Raw genomic sequence first — 16,392 nt, forward strand, 5'->3', positions numbered from 1 at the left:
CCACCCATCAGCCGCCTTTGTTCGCGCCATCCATTGGATGGCAGGTAGCATAGATCTCACTACTGCTTTCACAGGATTGATTTTGCTGTTTCCGTGTGTATTTGGGAAAGCTGAAGGGCTGGGGAAAGCAAGGCACCAACCTGAACCATGGTTGGAGGTTTCTGACTCTGTGTTCCTAACCACTCCCTTATCACAGAGAGGTAGCTTCAACCAAACCACAAGCTTTGACTAGTTCTGGCAAAGCATACTGCCTGGATCCACTCCCAACAAGATGATTTCTCAAGATGCCATCAGCATTTTGTCGGCCTAGGGTGGAGGCTGTCCTAAACAAAAGTTCCCTGGGTCCTAAAGAATTCTGACTCTTTAGTGGCTTAGATGAAGCGTATACCTCTGAGGAACCTCTACTAGGTGTTTAGGATGACGGTGTATTCTCAACCAGAGCCTTCCTGAACTACCTGAACTCTAACTCTTCCTGCATGGAAAGAAATGTTAGGTCAATGTAGCTAGAGACAGAGATGAAGCCGATTTTGCAAGTTGTCAAGAGAGGGACTTTGCTCCATGTTTAGAAAATGATAGAAAAAGGCAAAGGTGGAATGTTAAACCCAGTGCTGAGAAGAACCACAAAAGTAAGAAAAAGAGCTTGAAACAAAAACCAGAGAGTGTCTTGGAACTCCTTCAGACTCTTTTTCCTTAAAACCATGACTGGGAGTCAGGGGGCGTTGGTGGCGCACGCCTTTAATCCCAGCACTTGGAGGCAGAGACAGGCGGATCTCTGTGAGTTCGTGGCCAGCCTGGTCTACAAGAGCTTGCTTCAGGACAGGCTCCAAAACTACAGAGAAACTTTGTATCAAAAAAAAAAAACAAGCACACAAAAAAAGAAAAAGCATGATTGATTATGTGGACTAAGTGGGGGTGGGGACTGAATAGAAAGGTCTGCACTGTGACTTTCCCAGGCTGTGCAAACCCTTGGCAGTGAGAAATGCTTTCCCTGACCACACTCACACTCTCTCTCTTAGAGGATAGGCTTCCGGGCTGTGGGGCTGTGTCTGTGTATCTTTATTATTGGAATGCTACTTTAGTGTCAAGACAAATCTGTAGTAGAAACTCAGAGGATGTAGAAAATAAAATAGTAAACACAATGACATACAAACTAAATATCACTTCTAGGAAAATAAACATGAGCTGTGACTAATAAAGACACCTAAAGGTCTGAAGATGCAGAAAAGTCCTAGCAGGAAGAGAACTGTGAACTTCCCAGTAAGTACAAGAAATGACCATAGCACTCTGAATCTGTAATTATCCTTCCATTCATATTTCTTTCTTTTGTTACTTCTGGGATGCCTTGGTTTCACATAATCCATTTTCCTTCCAGCAGAGTAAATAGCTCTGTGTGCCACCGAGCTCATATGAAAGCAAGAGGGACAGTCCCTGTCTGTCCTCAGCAGGCAGCAGGTTGCCTTGGCACCAGTTAGAAGGAGTGAAGACTAAATTGGGTGTTTGCTGCACAACCTGCCTTTCGTAGGCAGAGCCATCCTCATGTGGCAGTGGCTTCCCAGAGCAGCACTGCCAGACACACTAAGGTCCATCCTCCATTCCACCTGGACTCGAAGATGCCTGTTCTCCCTCCTATGAGATCCAAGAACCTGGACAGCTATGCTATGGTGCAAGCGACTGTACAAGGCGGGAGAGAATGTGCTGTGTTCTGTTGCCTTCTGTATGGGGTGGAGGCTGTTCGGGCATCTTTGGGTCAGCTAGGGGCTCATATGGGCAGAAGCTTGTGAAATGGACACCCGCACAGTAAGCTGAGGTTGCTTAACAGGAGGGAAGAGAAAAAAAAAGCTGCCAAAATCCTTCCAACCCTAGTCTACTTTTCTTTGTCTCTCAGAGTATATGACACTATTTATAAAAGGACAATAGAATGAACTGTTTTCAAGATCTTTCGAACACAACACATATTTGAGTGCTCATCCATAGGCTACATTATGACCCCCTGGAAGAGCTTGAAAAATTATACCATCACACACACACAGACACACAGAGAGAGAGAGAGGGAGAGAGAGAGGCAGACACAGAGACAGAGATAGACAGAGAGACAGAGACAGACAGAGAGACAGAGACAGAGAGACAGACAGACAGACACACACACACAAACACACACACACAGAGACAGAGATAGAGAGACAGAGACAGACAGACAGACATACACCGAGAGAGAGAGACAGACAGACACACACACACAAACACAGAGAGAGACAGAGACAGACAGACATACACACACAGAGAGAGAGACAGACAGACAGATAGATAGACACACACAAACACAGAGAGAGACAGAGACAGACAGACATACACACACAGAGAGAGAGACAGAGACAGACAGATAGACACACACAAACACAAACAGAGAGAGACAGAGACAGACAGACAGACAGATAGACACACACACACACACACACACACACACACACACACAAAACCATGAGTACCAAAGTGGGTAAGTCAGTAAATCCAGAAAATCAGTTTTCCAATGTTACCACTCTAGAAGCTTCTAGAATCCAACTTTCACTTCTTTGCTCCAGACCCTGTCTGGTTAGCTCTGTTCTTTAGCTTCCTTTTTATGTGGAGGTAGCTATATTTGACTTTTATGGAACTAAGGTATTGGATTTAGCTTATTGTTATTCTTTACAATTTCCCTGGGTTTCAAGATAATGAACCTGGGACAGGCACTTGAACCTTTGGCAGTGACTAAATGGCGCTCGGTGATGAAGACTTGAGGATATATGATCATGACTTGGAGACGTATGAAATCAGAACAAAGAAAACAAGAATTCCAGTTCTCCCCAAAGCAATCCTCCTCTTTATACAAGGATCAGGGCATTCCCCCGCCCCCAATCCTTTATTCTGTTTTCTTCTTTCACCTCCAAGCCTAGACATTCTAACTACCAGACTGTCCTCTTTCTTAGGTAAACTGAGGCAGGGCAGCTGCATGTCTAACTCCGTAGCACTCAGGACTGGAAAGACTGTCTGCCTTGCAGTGTTCCCAGACCCTCTTCTACTTCCCGTGGGAGCAGGTGCACACTGATTATCAGGGGCATGGATCCGAAATCATCCTCCTTGATGATGAGGAGGAGGGACACCTACAGGGAGACTTACTGGGAGTCGGGATTCAGAGAAAGCAGGGAATGGAAGGAGGAGTGTGCTCTGGGAGGTCTCGAGCATGGTCCAGAGGCCTCGACTGCTTTATACCTCTGTACCTTGGTGTTCTTTTCTCTTTTTTAAGGGGCTAGGACTGAGCAGATGCCCCAGACCTTGACAAATGCCAGGGAGCAGAAGTGCTGTTAGAGTCTCAGTTTTTGGAGCCTTGCCTATTCCCTATACAAGCAACTGTGTGCCGACCAAAGGGAGCTTAGATCAGAGCCTCCCAGCCTTGATGGCTGGTTGGGAGAAAGCACAGAGAGGGGATGGGTAGAATTACCCAGGCAGGGTTTTGGCATTGTCAAGGAAACAGTGGTAACAACAGAGACATGGTGCCTGTCACGTCCCTACTTAACTCCCTCTCCTTCACTGATGGTTGCCCAATTAGAGACTTGTAAGTTCACCGAGCACACAGGAAGCTCCTTTATTTGCCACAAATAACAGAGAATGTATTTTGACCCTGAGCATAGGTGCCAGAGATCCATTCTCTGGACTAGAGCAGCTGTGGCCCTGCCTTCCCAGAGGCAGGCGACTGGAATTACTCCCAGCTTTTCTGACATCCTTGATCTCTATCTATGGAGAAGGGATGAGTGTGGGTGGTAATTTGTGGTAGGAAATCTGCATCAATAGTCATCCTTACCTTGTGTGATGGGCTGAAAGACCACTTACAGGCTGATTTGCCAAAAAGGCTGGCCCTGTTAGGGCCTTCTGAAAGTACTCTGGGGACTGGTAAGAACAGTAATGGAAAAGTTGCTGCTTTGTCCCTAATAGCACCTCCTTCTCGGGGCCTTTTCACTATGCCCATAGATCCACTGTTTACCATCATCTCTTTGCTTTTGCCTGCAAAAACAGGAGCCTCAAAGCCCTTTCTCTTTCCCTGATTTATCTTTGTCTAGGGAAGAAGTGTGCTGCTTAAGATGGGAAATGAGTTTGGTAGGACATGGCTTCTAGGGCTCTCAAGCAGGTTCCAAAAAGGAAGCAGCCAGAGAAAACTAAGCATTGCGCTGGAACAGCCACCTGGCATGGGACTGGAGTAGAGACATGTAAAGGAAACACTCGATGATTTGCAGGGCATACAATTCTTTCACGGGTGCTTTAAATTAGACAGCATGCACTATGACTACCTCTGATGCGAGCCACAGTGAAGGGCAGGTTCGCCTCTCTTTTTGACTTCAGCATAACCTCTGTCCCATCTTATAAAAAAAAATGACGACAACAAAAACCAGTCCAAATTGAAGAAGCCAGTGCTCAGAAAGAACATCTCTGCTCTTGGTGCCTAAGTATCCCCACACCTTCTTTTCTTATACTTGCCACTATTCGCTACCCCTGCTCTGATGGGAGAGTGGCCTGCAGTCAAGGCCTCCATTCCTAACATCACACTCCTAACTTCCCCCCATATTAAGATATCAGGAAGAAAATTCCATGGAAGCTGACTTTGGAGACTGGACTTTTGGGGTCCTCTCAGGCCAGGTTGGTGTCATAGTTCCGATGTTTGGGAAACAATGCTGTTGATGACTAAAATCAATCATCTTTTCTCATGGAGTGGTCCCTCACCCACTGTGGCCTATCCTGGATGGAAGAGTTCACATTGGTTCCACACCTCCAGTCTCTCTGCTTCCTAGGCCTCCCCCTTTTCTTCCTCCCCTTACCAGTAGCTCCTTGGAGTTGAAAGACTGTCCTAGCTATGGTAACAGCTTTGTGGGCGTGTGACCTGTATGTTCACATAGAACCGAGTGCTTAGAAGACCCCTGTGCCTACTTTCATTCTCTTAAATTTCTTAGGCATTTGTGAGCACTAAGTCTCATATTTTCATTTTTCCACACCCCTCAAATTCTGGAGCTAGTGCTATGCTGTTGCTGGGGCATGAAGTCAAGTGGGAAACTATACCCACAATACCCCCAGCCAAACTAATCCACATTTTGGGTTTGCAATTCATGATCCCTTATCCATCACCCTTTCTGCCTTTGCAGCACACCAAGCATCCTATCTAAAAGCCACTTTCTGGGGAGATCTCAGCTTAAGCCTTGGCTCCACCTCTTTACAGCTTTCTGTGAGCACCTTCAGGTCAGTTGGTGACTTTTCTGTCACCAAGAAGGATGTGCCAATTCTACAACCAGAGTCCTGTGATCTCCTTTGAAAGGTTCTCCTCCGGCAGGCATGGGGAAGAACTCTGAGCAAGAGGACTTGTGATGGAAGTGGAATTTGATTCTCTAGAGTTTGTGGGCTTGGCATTGTAGTGAGTGTCCCAGCCAGGCTTCTGCGCCTTGAAGGCTGATGGGAACCAGCCCTTCCCTGAAATTCTGACCCCGGAAGGAAGACTCAGAGGCAGGACACATCTCAGCACTGAAGTTATTAAGAAGACTGAGGTGTCTATCTGCAGCCTTTTCTGTTTTCCTTCCTGCCTGCCTTCCTCCCTCCCTCCCTCCCTCCCTTTCTGTCTGTCCTCTCTGCTCCTCCTTTTTCCTCCTTCTGTCCTCCTCTTTTTGCCACTATCATTTATTTCCTCGTTGTTTTTGTCCTATTATTCGATAAGTCTGTGAAGCTGACCTGACTTCTAGAGTACCGGCTTGTAGGTCAGGATGAGGTGCCTTAGCACCTTACCGGAGGACCAGTCGAATGCCCCCAGGAGAGCAACGCACTTTGCCTGCTCAGGTGGCCTATGTAGGCTACATTAGCTCATATTGGCTATGTTTGGTGTTCTGATGCCACCACCAGAGCCCCAAATTCTCTAGGGTGGTGGGACCTCTGTTTGTTTTTTTTAAGAGACATTCCCTGTATTATTTCTCCCAGAATATTCTCCATACCCCATCTTAGTGTTAAAGGAAGAGGGCATTTGGGGAGACTGACGTCTTGGCCCGGATTTAGGTGGTCTGAACTCAGAAAGACAGTGGGAGCAGGTGGCACCAAGCGTAAGTGGGAGCTCGCAATACTTGAGAGCTTTTACTAGAAATACTTCTGCTTTCCTTTAATTCAAACCTGCCTCAAGGTCAGATGAAAAGGCGCGGTGTGTCCACAGCAGGCAATTGTGGGCAGTGGAATATAAACCTCTGCCGAAAGGCTTGGGGGGAGGCTCTCAGGGAGGGAGGGAGGGAGGGAGGGAGGAGGTGCACTGGGGCCAGGAATTCACTAGCGAAATACAAGGAAAACCCAGAGCAGTGGTTGTGAAATGGTTTTGAGTTGGTTGGTTGGTTGGTGTTGGGGGAGGGGTTCATTTATTTATTCGTTTCCTTGCTTGTTTGTGTTAGTAGTCAGGCATCTGTACTGGCCTGCTCTTGGGGTCCTGACAGGACTTGTCCTCAGCTGCAGCCACTAAGAGCACTTCCTATTCACGTTCACTTCGTTCCCTTTTCAAAGAGCCCTGCCTACCTCTCATTCTCTCTCTTTCTCACTGTCTGTTCCTCTCTCTCTCTCTCTCTACTTCTCTGTCCCCCCCCACCCGCCTCCTCTTCTACTGCTCCTGTCCCCAGAGGTTGGTCTCCTCCCTCCCCTTTCCTCTTTTTACGTTTCATTTCCTCCTAATAAAAAACCCTCTACATGAACTCTATTGCATGGCATCTTTCTCTCACGTGCCACTATTTTAAAAATTACAACAATTCATTTATGTTAAGAAAGGCTAGGCTAGCCTTGGCTAGCCTGGAAACTGCTAGGTAAACCAGCCTGACTTTCTGCCTCTGGCTTCTGAGTGTTTGGATTATAGGTTTGTGTCCCATGCCTAGTTTGAACCTCAGGATGGGTATCACACTCTACAAAGCAGATTTTGGTCCCTAACAGAAAAGTCAACTAGTACAAGGCTGGCATGGTGTCACACAAAACAACAAAACCTGTAGACAGGAGCCTGGGCACCCTTTCCTGAACACTCCGAGCTTGCGCCCTCATTTTCTCTGAAATTTTCCCCTGCCCCTTTCTCCATGTGGCTGCTTACAAATGACATGCTTTCTTTTTCTTCCTACAGCAGCTGCTGAAATTTTTGGCGTGCTTCCCTTGCATCTTTTCTTTTAAACTCCAATAAAAAATGTCCTTCAGCTTCAAAAAAATAAATAACAAAATAAAAGGAATAGCTTGGCTATAATACAGTTCTTACTCTTGACTTCTCAGCTGGCTAAGTGCAGTGACCTAAAAGGTTTGGAACAACTCTCCTGGCCACTGATGTACACTTACCCTTTCTTGCATTTCAGGCTGCTACTCACCTTGGGTTTTATCTTGCCTGGGTGGTGGGACCCTAGAATGTGAAAGCTTGGTTCCTCTGGCAGATGAACTGCTAACCATAAAGGAATAGGATGGTCCACATCAGAGCTGTCTCTCCTACAATTTGCTGTGTCTGTGAGGGCCCCTACGACAAACTGCCCAGGGAGGGGACTATGATGACCGAACTAGCCTAAGGTGTGCTTATGGTATATTCATATCTAATTATAAAAGTCACGACAAAAGATGATATGATGCCTTAAGGCAGTGGTTCTCAACCTCCCAAATGCTGTGACCCTTTGACACAGCTCCTCATGTTGTGGTGACCCCCAACCACAAAATTATTTTCAACAGTACTTCATAACTATAATTTTGCTATTATTATGAAACATAAGTAGTTTTAGAGATAGGAGTTTGTCAAATGAGTCACTTAAGATGCTGTTCCAACCCCTTTCATACAAATTCAAATCCTCCTGTGTATAGCGAGACCCATCTTTGATGCCCTGTAGCAGAAGCCTTAATATAATCCTGTTGACTGCATAAGGCCCTCACCCTTATGGAAGTCACAGGACGCCAGTGTACATCAGTCAGTGTTCAATAGGAAACTAACTTCCAAGGAGTCATATTATGGCTCCAGAAACCTAACACTCTGAGACAGTGGTGGAACTGCAGACCAAACTCCTTAGCTTCCACAGCAAAATAAAAGGCTAAGGAAGGCGGGAATGTATCAGGACATGTGAACTAGCATTCCATGGAAGAAGAAGCCTGACACCACAAACAAGGTGGTGGTGGTGCATGCCTTTAATCCCAGCACTCGGGAGGCAGAGGCAGGCAAACCTCTGTGAGTTCGAAGCCAGCCTAGTCTATAAGAGCTAGTTCCAGGGCAGTCAGAACTGTTACACAGAGAAACCCTGTCTCGAAAAAAAAAAAGGAGGAATAATAAGCCACAAAATGGTGATTTGAGGCCAAGAAACAAAAGTACAGCATGAAGCCTAAGATTTTTATCATGTTGGCAATGCAAATTTCAATTTGATTAGTTTACATGCAAGTTTTCATACAAAGAAATTACATACAATTAAAGATTATCTATTACAGCTTTTAACTTCTATTTTAAACTCTGGGTATATGTATGTGAGTGTGTGTGGATATATGCCCATGAGTGCTGGTGCCCACAGATGCCAGAAGTGCCCGATTCCCGTGGGATTGGAGTTATAGGCAGCTGTGAACCACGAAATATGGATGATGGTAACCAAACGGATCTTCTGAAAGAGCAGTACACTCTTAACCACTAAGTCCCTCCAGCCCCTATTACAAATTTTTAATAATAAATCTGAGCTACAACTGTTCCTTTTCAAGCTCCACCAGGTGGTGAGTATCTCACATAATAACCATTAGCTGGTTCCCAATTAACGTTTCTATTGCCCTCTTTTTTTTTAAGTTAGGCTGGCCTTGAACTCAACTGAGATCCACCTGTCTCTGTCTCCCCAGTGCTAGGATTAAAGGCATGTGCCACCACACCATGCTCCTATTGACACCTTTTAAAAGGACCTGTTCACCATACATTCCTTGAAAAGGTCCTCTATTTCCAGCATTGGTGGTGCAAGAGAATTGTCTGTGTTCTGTCAATCATGTTTTAAATAAACGCTGATTGGCCAGGCAGGAAGTATAGGTGGGTAAACCAGATAGGAAGTAAAACAGGAGAATGCTGGGAAGGAGGAAGCCCATTCCTCACAGTCCAGCCCAGACCACCAAAGAAGCAACATGTGAGTTGCCCAGCTAGAAAAGGTACCGAGCCATTTGGCTAGCATAGATAAGAGCAATGGGTTAATATAAGTGATAAGAGGTAATAAGAAGCCTGAGCTAATGGGCCAATCAGTTTATAATCTTATGGAGACCTCTGTGTTATTTTCTTTGGGGCTTGCTGGCTGTGGGGTACTGGGTGGGATGGTAATCCCCACAGCTGGCCCTCATGTTACACATTGGGATTTTGCAACGCAACAGATAGTCCACTTACACCAGAGCGGTACCCAGGACCAGTAATTTCAGTCACCAAACCACTTCAAGAGAAGCAAGACAAGTGCTGAGTGGGATTAGGGTGTTCTAATAAGTCTACCAGTTTGATAGAATGCAGAAGTGCCCCTCTCAGCATCCCCAGAGACCTACCTAGATGCAGATGACTGAGATCTATTTATTAGGAGTATTCGTTTCTGCGAATTGCAAGGCTTCTCTGTTCCTCGTTAATTAGACAAGCAGTCCCTATAAAGAGACTTTGGAGGAATTAGAGTTACTGAGAAGCAATGAGGTTATAGCAATACCAGTCTACCAAATTCTGACAAATAGCAAACCAACCAAACAAAGAAATGCTATCAGGATCCCTGAGATCAAAATCATCAAGCCCTGACCCCCAGAATTTCTTCTTATTGTAGAAACTAAATTTAAGCTTTCTTAGATAACTATATCTATAGAAAAATTGTTCTCAAACTATAGAACATTCGAGCACTGACCAAATAAATAGTTCTCAGATGGAGCATCAAACCATCAAGCTCAAATGCTTACATAAATTGTCCTGAACTCCCAGGAAGCACTTCTACTAGGTGTCTGCTGCAGTTAGGGATAATTGGTGATGCATTTTGTTCCAGAGTCCCTTCTGCCAGCAGATGAATTTTCATATCGAGCTGGGGGTAGTGAAGCAGTACTACCAACATCCAAACATCCTTAGCAGGGTCTTGGTACAATGAAGCAAATGTCAGAGTTGACTTTTGGATAAAACAGAAGTGATTGCCTGAAGTTGCTCCCAAGAAAACAACATTTGATGAAACCATTTACATCTGCTGGTTCAGAAACAATCAGAGGCCCCAGCTATACTTGCTTTACCTAGAAGAGGCAACTTGCTGTGTGTCTTTCGATCTACAGTCATCTGTAGGGGATAATAGCCTGAATTTGGTCACCTCTGGAATTAGTCAATGAGTCAAAAGTCCTGCCTATATCTCACTCTTGCCAGTGGGCATACTGGTGTAACTCTGGCAAAGGGATCTGCAGATAGGTGATGTTCTGAGAGAGAAAGAAACACTCGAGGGCGGGAGGGTGACTTATTTCTGCTGTCTCTGTGTATAAGGACACTAGTCCAGTCAAATTGAAGGCTCACCTTTAGGACTTATTTATTAATTGCTTCCTTATAACCTGTTCTCCAAATGGAATCACATTGTGGGTTATAGTTTCAAACCTAGACGCTTTGGAGGAGCCTATCTAGTTCATTTCTCCAGCTTGCATGAAGCTGGGGAGTTGAAGGGGCTTCCACTCCACTCCTGGCTAGGTGGCCTTGAGGAAGTCATTCAATAACTATTTGGTTTGTTCTTTGTCATCTCTAAAATAAGGACTATAATACTTACATCCCAGAATCATTTTGAGGCACCAGTTGTCCTAGGATCGCCACATAGAAATTAATGCAGTTAGTTGGAAGAAGCAGCCAGTGGTGCAGCTCCCTAAGATTCCAGCATTGTATATCTGTTTATTTGGAATTGCTTTCAAGGATGTTTGGTATGGAGAGGTAGGGAAACCTTCTAATCCCTTAAGATGTCCCTTGATCAAACTACTCACTGAGAATAAAACCAGAACAGTGTTCATAAATTTCTTATACGATCAGTGCCTGGCACAAAGTAGAGTGAATCTCATCAAAATCCAGGCATACCATTGGTCAACATATCTGGACTTCTGCAGTTTTTTTAGGGGGGTTAGTCGATATTTGTAGTGGCTTTTAGTCCTCACAATCTCAGAATCATCTGGAGTCTTTTAAGAGGTGCCTCTGCCTATGGAGGTACCTAGCCTCAGGACTTCTGGATCAATTGCTCTGCTGTGGGTCTTACATTTTGATTTTTTAATCTCTCAAATTTGTTCTTAATGTACAGCAAACACTGAAAACCAGTGTTAGCTGAGGCCTTCAGAAAGGCCTAACTCTGGAGCAAAAGGTTTGAATTAACACTGCCTGGTAAGAAAGCAGGATTGCAGACTCTAAAAATAAGCTAAGGCTGTCAAAGTAGGATTCAGGGATGATACGCATTTGTCTGTTGTTTTCTTTCTCTTTTCCCTGTGAAGTGCGGAGACAGCATTATAGCAATAAGTCTAACCATAGTGTTCCTTTTTGTGTTTTTCCCAGTAGAAATGGCATGTTGTAAGCCACTTTTGGAACTCACTGGTTAATGGAATGAATTATTCAATATTCAAGAAATTAGAGATAACACAAATATCCTTCTTTATATCTATGTTGAACTCAATATGTTCGTTGGCAAATAGATGAGAATTTTTCCATCTTGTTTATTTCTGGGCACACCTACTCTATTCCAGTGTTTCCTGAAGACTAAGTTCTTAGTAATTATTCATTAAATAAATGAAATGAAATGAACATGATTCCCCACTCAAATCGATGGAAGTGATCTTAGAGTATAGGACCTATTCTAGTTTAGGGGTGTGTATATGGAAGGCAAGCTTCCTGTCTTTATATTAATGGCTTGATGGTAACTGAAATATATTGTTGTGACTAAGAATCCTCAGAAGACTAGAGTGAGGGAAGAGGTAGAATTGCAAGTCTGGGCTCATATATCGACAGTATGATATTCGTACTTGAATAAGAATCATTAGACCTCTGGAAGTTTTCAGCTTGATTATTAACAATTATAATGGAAAATACAGTTGGGCGGGCATTTGTACTAGGACATGAAAGGAGGTGGAGTTGCTGATCGAACAAGCATTTGCCTAGCCTCTTTCCTTGGGTTTAGCCAACTCTTTCTTCCTTTTGTGCTTACTTATGTCAGTCTAGTTATAATTTGGAAAGAGCTTTAAAGCATCAGTGAAAATGTTCCCTTAATGGAATCTTAGAGGCAGGCACATAAGCTGGAACCAATCTACAGCCCCTTATCCAAAACCCTTGGGGGCCAGCTGCATTTCAGAATTCAGAAATTTTAGATTTCAGAAAGATAAGATGGTACATATGCTCTATATTTCTTCTCATCTCTAATGGGTTCTGGGGCAATATCCCATAGAAAAAAATGCATTAATATTTCTGCTGTGGAATGGATGTATATGCACATTAAACATGATAGATAAGAAACCATAAATAGCAAAATGTCATTTCAGGACAGATTTTTGTCACCAAATGAGTTTTTAAATTTTAAAATTTACAGATCTTTTTGAATATGTGGACTTGTGGATATGAGATTATGGGCCTTTAATAGGCAATTTCTAATGGAAAATGCCTAGAATAGTATCTGACACTTGGAAAGCATTAGATAACTGTTAGTGTGTTTCTGTCATTATCATAAGCTCCAATGTAGCCATACTGCCACATTAATAAGAAATGCAGCTGAGCTATGGACAAAGTCATCACTCCTTCTGCCCAGTTACAGTGTTTCTTTGCAGATTTAGGAAGACCAACAGTCTACTGGAACACTTGACTTCTGATTCTGACCAAGATGGAAGAGCATATTTCTTCCAAACCTTCTTTCTCACAGTTTAAGAAATTACTAGAGGCTGGAGAGATGGCTCAGAAGTTCAGAGCTCTTGCTGCTCCTGCAGAAGACCAGAGTTCCATTCCCAACACCCTCATGTCAGCTCATAACCATCCGTAAGTCCAGTCCCAGGGGATCCAGCATCCTCTTCTGGCCTCTGCAGGTCCCAAGCATGCACACAGTGCACGCACATACATTCAGGCATACCACTCATACAGATAAAAATAAAAACAAACCCTTAAAAATTATTGGACATAGCACAACAAATAAGGATAGGAAGATTCTGAACGGGGAAATGGGAGACCAAGTGTCTTGTGAGATCAGCACTGGAAAATCTCATGGTGGTAAGTCCTTTAGATTTCCCCCACTGAAGAGTCCAGAAGGGAGGTGCTGTTAACCTAGTGTGCATTCTGATTAGCTGTCTACTGAGAAATCAGCGGGACCTAATGGCAGAGATCAAGTCTCACCTCCATCTAGTATCAACAAGGTGAAATGATAAAGCATGACACAGTGATTCACTTTTGCCACAGAATCATGTGGGGAACTGAACTTTCAGCCCAGTCAGCAACAGTGAGACAGTGAGAATTGTTCCTCACATTTGCCGGGCCCCCTGGATAGTTGTTAAACATCTACTGTCACAAGAACTTACACACCACACCTAAACAGGATGGCCGCCTGCTAACAAGGGTGTGAAATAAGATCCAGACTCCCTTAAAACAAAGTCCTTATGCACGTTTTTACACCTACTATAAATAGATGTTATTCTAAATAATAAGACAACTATACCTGATTTTAGCCAAATGTTCCCGGTGCTTTGTTTATTATTTATTTAGTTTGTGTTACTGTCACTGAAGCTGGGATTTTGCATATGCTAGGTAAATCTCTATCACTAAGCTTCCTCCTCCCCCAAAAGAACAAGGATGCTTTGGTAAGCAATACCTACAAGATGCTGGCTCTTTCCAAACATGGGGTGTGGTAAGGACATTATACACACATGCCTCAAATGGGCATTTATTCCTTCAGTAAACAAATAAGCATTGCATTGCCAGTGCGTGTGGAGCACTGGGAAGAGGATCATACAATAACTTTACCGATCATGAGGAGCTCATATTTGGGCAGACAGGTAGTGAAATGAAGACATTCACAAGTTAATTAAACACATGTGCATTTATTTCTGCTCTCTTAAAAGGAAAAACAGAATGCCTGAAATCATAAGAGCAAAAAGAAGATGGGAGAAAAACTAATAAAAAAGAAAATTTAAATTAAAAAGAGAATAGAAACCTAATGTAACTTATCATACTAGAGAAAAATGATACCAATCCCTCTACAAGCAAACCCAGCAGAGAACTCTGGAGAAGATTGGAACTGTTGGTGTCTTAGGCACTGTTCTGTTGACAACTACAACTTATAAAAGAGAGCACTTATTTGGGGGCTTGCTTACAGTTTGAGAGGGTGAATCCATAATCATCTTGGTAGGCATGGCATTGGAGCAGTAGCAGAGACCTTACATCTGATCCAAAAATTGGAGTCATAGAGAGAATGAGACTGGGCTTTTGAAATTGCAAAGCTCACACCTAGTGACACACCTCCTCCAACAAGGCCATACCTCATAATCCTTCCTGAACAGTCCATTAGCTAGGTTCCAAGCATTCAAATAAATGAGCCTAGGAGGGCCATTCTCATTCAAACCACCACAGTCAGTAACAGGAAACTGTTTCTGGATTGGTTTCCTTCTTGTTGATTTGTAAATGCTTTGTGTATATTATGGAAACAAATCAATCATGAATCTGTTTCCCTAGAGGAAGATTTGTCTTTTCATTTTCTTATCTGTGTCTTTTGAAAAACAGAAGAAAAATTTAATATTTTGTGGCCCAATTTATGTATACTATTTCTTTTCTTTTTTTTTTTTTTTTTGATTTTTCGAGTCAGGGTTTCTCCGTAGCTTTTGGTTCCTGTCCTGGAACTAGCTCTTGTAGACCAGGCTGGCCTCGAACTCACAGAGATCCGCCTGCCTCTGCCTCCCGAGTGCTGGGATTAAAGGCGTGCGCCACCACCGCCCGGCTATGTATACTATTTCTTTGGGGTGGGTCTTTCTATGGATTACTTAAGATGTCTTTCTGTATCTCAAGAATACATAAATCTGATCTTGTTTTCTCTAAAGAAAAAAAAAACATTACCCCAAATGTCTGCAATACAATAGAGAGCCACTCATCATACCAAGAACCAGAGCCGTTGAATGGGGACAGATAAAACACAGATGCCAATATGAAGATGACTTTGACATTGGGGTTATCTAAATTGTTTCACAACAGAAACCATAAAAAGTACTTCAACCAGCAATTACGAATTATCTTGAAACAAAGGAAAAAAGAGAAAGTTTCAGTGAGGGAATAAAACCTCTCAAAAAGGAACAAACTGGAAATTGTAGCACCAAAATCAAATTAAAACATTAGAATTCTCTCCAGACAGCGCAAACATAAGTTGGAGGAATGAATGAATGAAATCAAAGACAAACCTATAGGAATCACCCAATCTGAACTACAGAAAGAAGCAGGGAAAATGAAGACCAAAAGGATTATAAGACACTAATAAAAGCTCTCAATTTTGGATTATTGTATTTCCAGAAAAAGAAGAGAAAGAGTGTAAGATTTTTAAAACTGTTTGAAGTTGAGTGCAATGGCACATGTCTCTAATTACTAGCACTTCGGAGCTAGAGGTAGGGGTAGTGTGAGTTCTAGACCAGCCTGAGCTACGTGACAAGACTGTGTCTCAACACTATTTGAAGAAGTAATGTCTAAAATATGACAAATTTACAAAAAAGATATAGTATTACACATTCAAGAAGTGAATCAAACCCCAAATAGTATAGTCCTAAAGAAATATGTGACAAAAACACATCAAAATAAAACTCCTGAAAACTAAAGACAAGGGAAAAATATTGAAAACACATAGAGAAAATGAGACATTATGTATAGAGAAACAACAATTCAAATTACAGTGTATCTATCATTTGAAACCATGGAAGTTAGAAATAAGTGATTCTGGGGAACATGATTTATTACAGTGATGCCAAGATTAGTCAACCTCTAACAAGACTGATAAAGGAAAAGGGATGATCAATCACCAGCTAGGATATTACTGTAGATCTTCTAGTCATTACGAGGTTAATGAGGGATTGTTACAAACAAGTTCTCATACATAGATTTAGCTGCTAAGATTAAATTGATCAATGCCTTGAAAAGCACAAACTATCAAAACTCACTCAACATGAAAAAGATGATCTGAATTGCCCTATTAGTACTACAAAAATTGAATCCCTACATTTGAAGTACATGAAAAAGAAATCTTCACGTCTATATAATTACATTATCAAATTCCAGCAAATATTTAAATATGTGAGACAAATGCTATACAATCTCTTCCAGAAAAAGTAGAACAAGAGGCAACAGTTCCCAATTTTATATAAGAAATCCTAACATGAAGACTGAAAAAAAAATTGAGGTAAGGAAGAAGA

The sequence above is a fragment of the Microtus oregoni genome, unplaced genomic scaffold (assembly GCF_018167655.1).
Source record: "Microtus oregoni isolate MIOR12 unplaced genomic scaffold, Mior012 000052F_ref0000163, whole genome shotgun sequence".
In the NCBI taxonomy this organism is placed as follows: Eukaryota; Metazoa; Chordata; class Mammalia; order Rodentia; family Cricetidae; genus Microtus; species Microtus oregoni.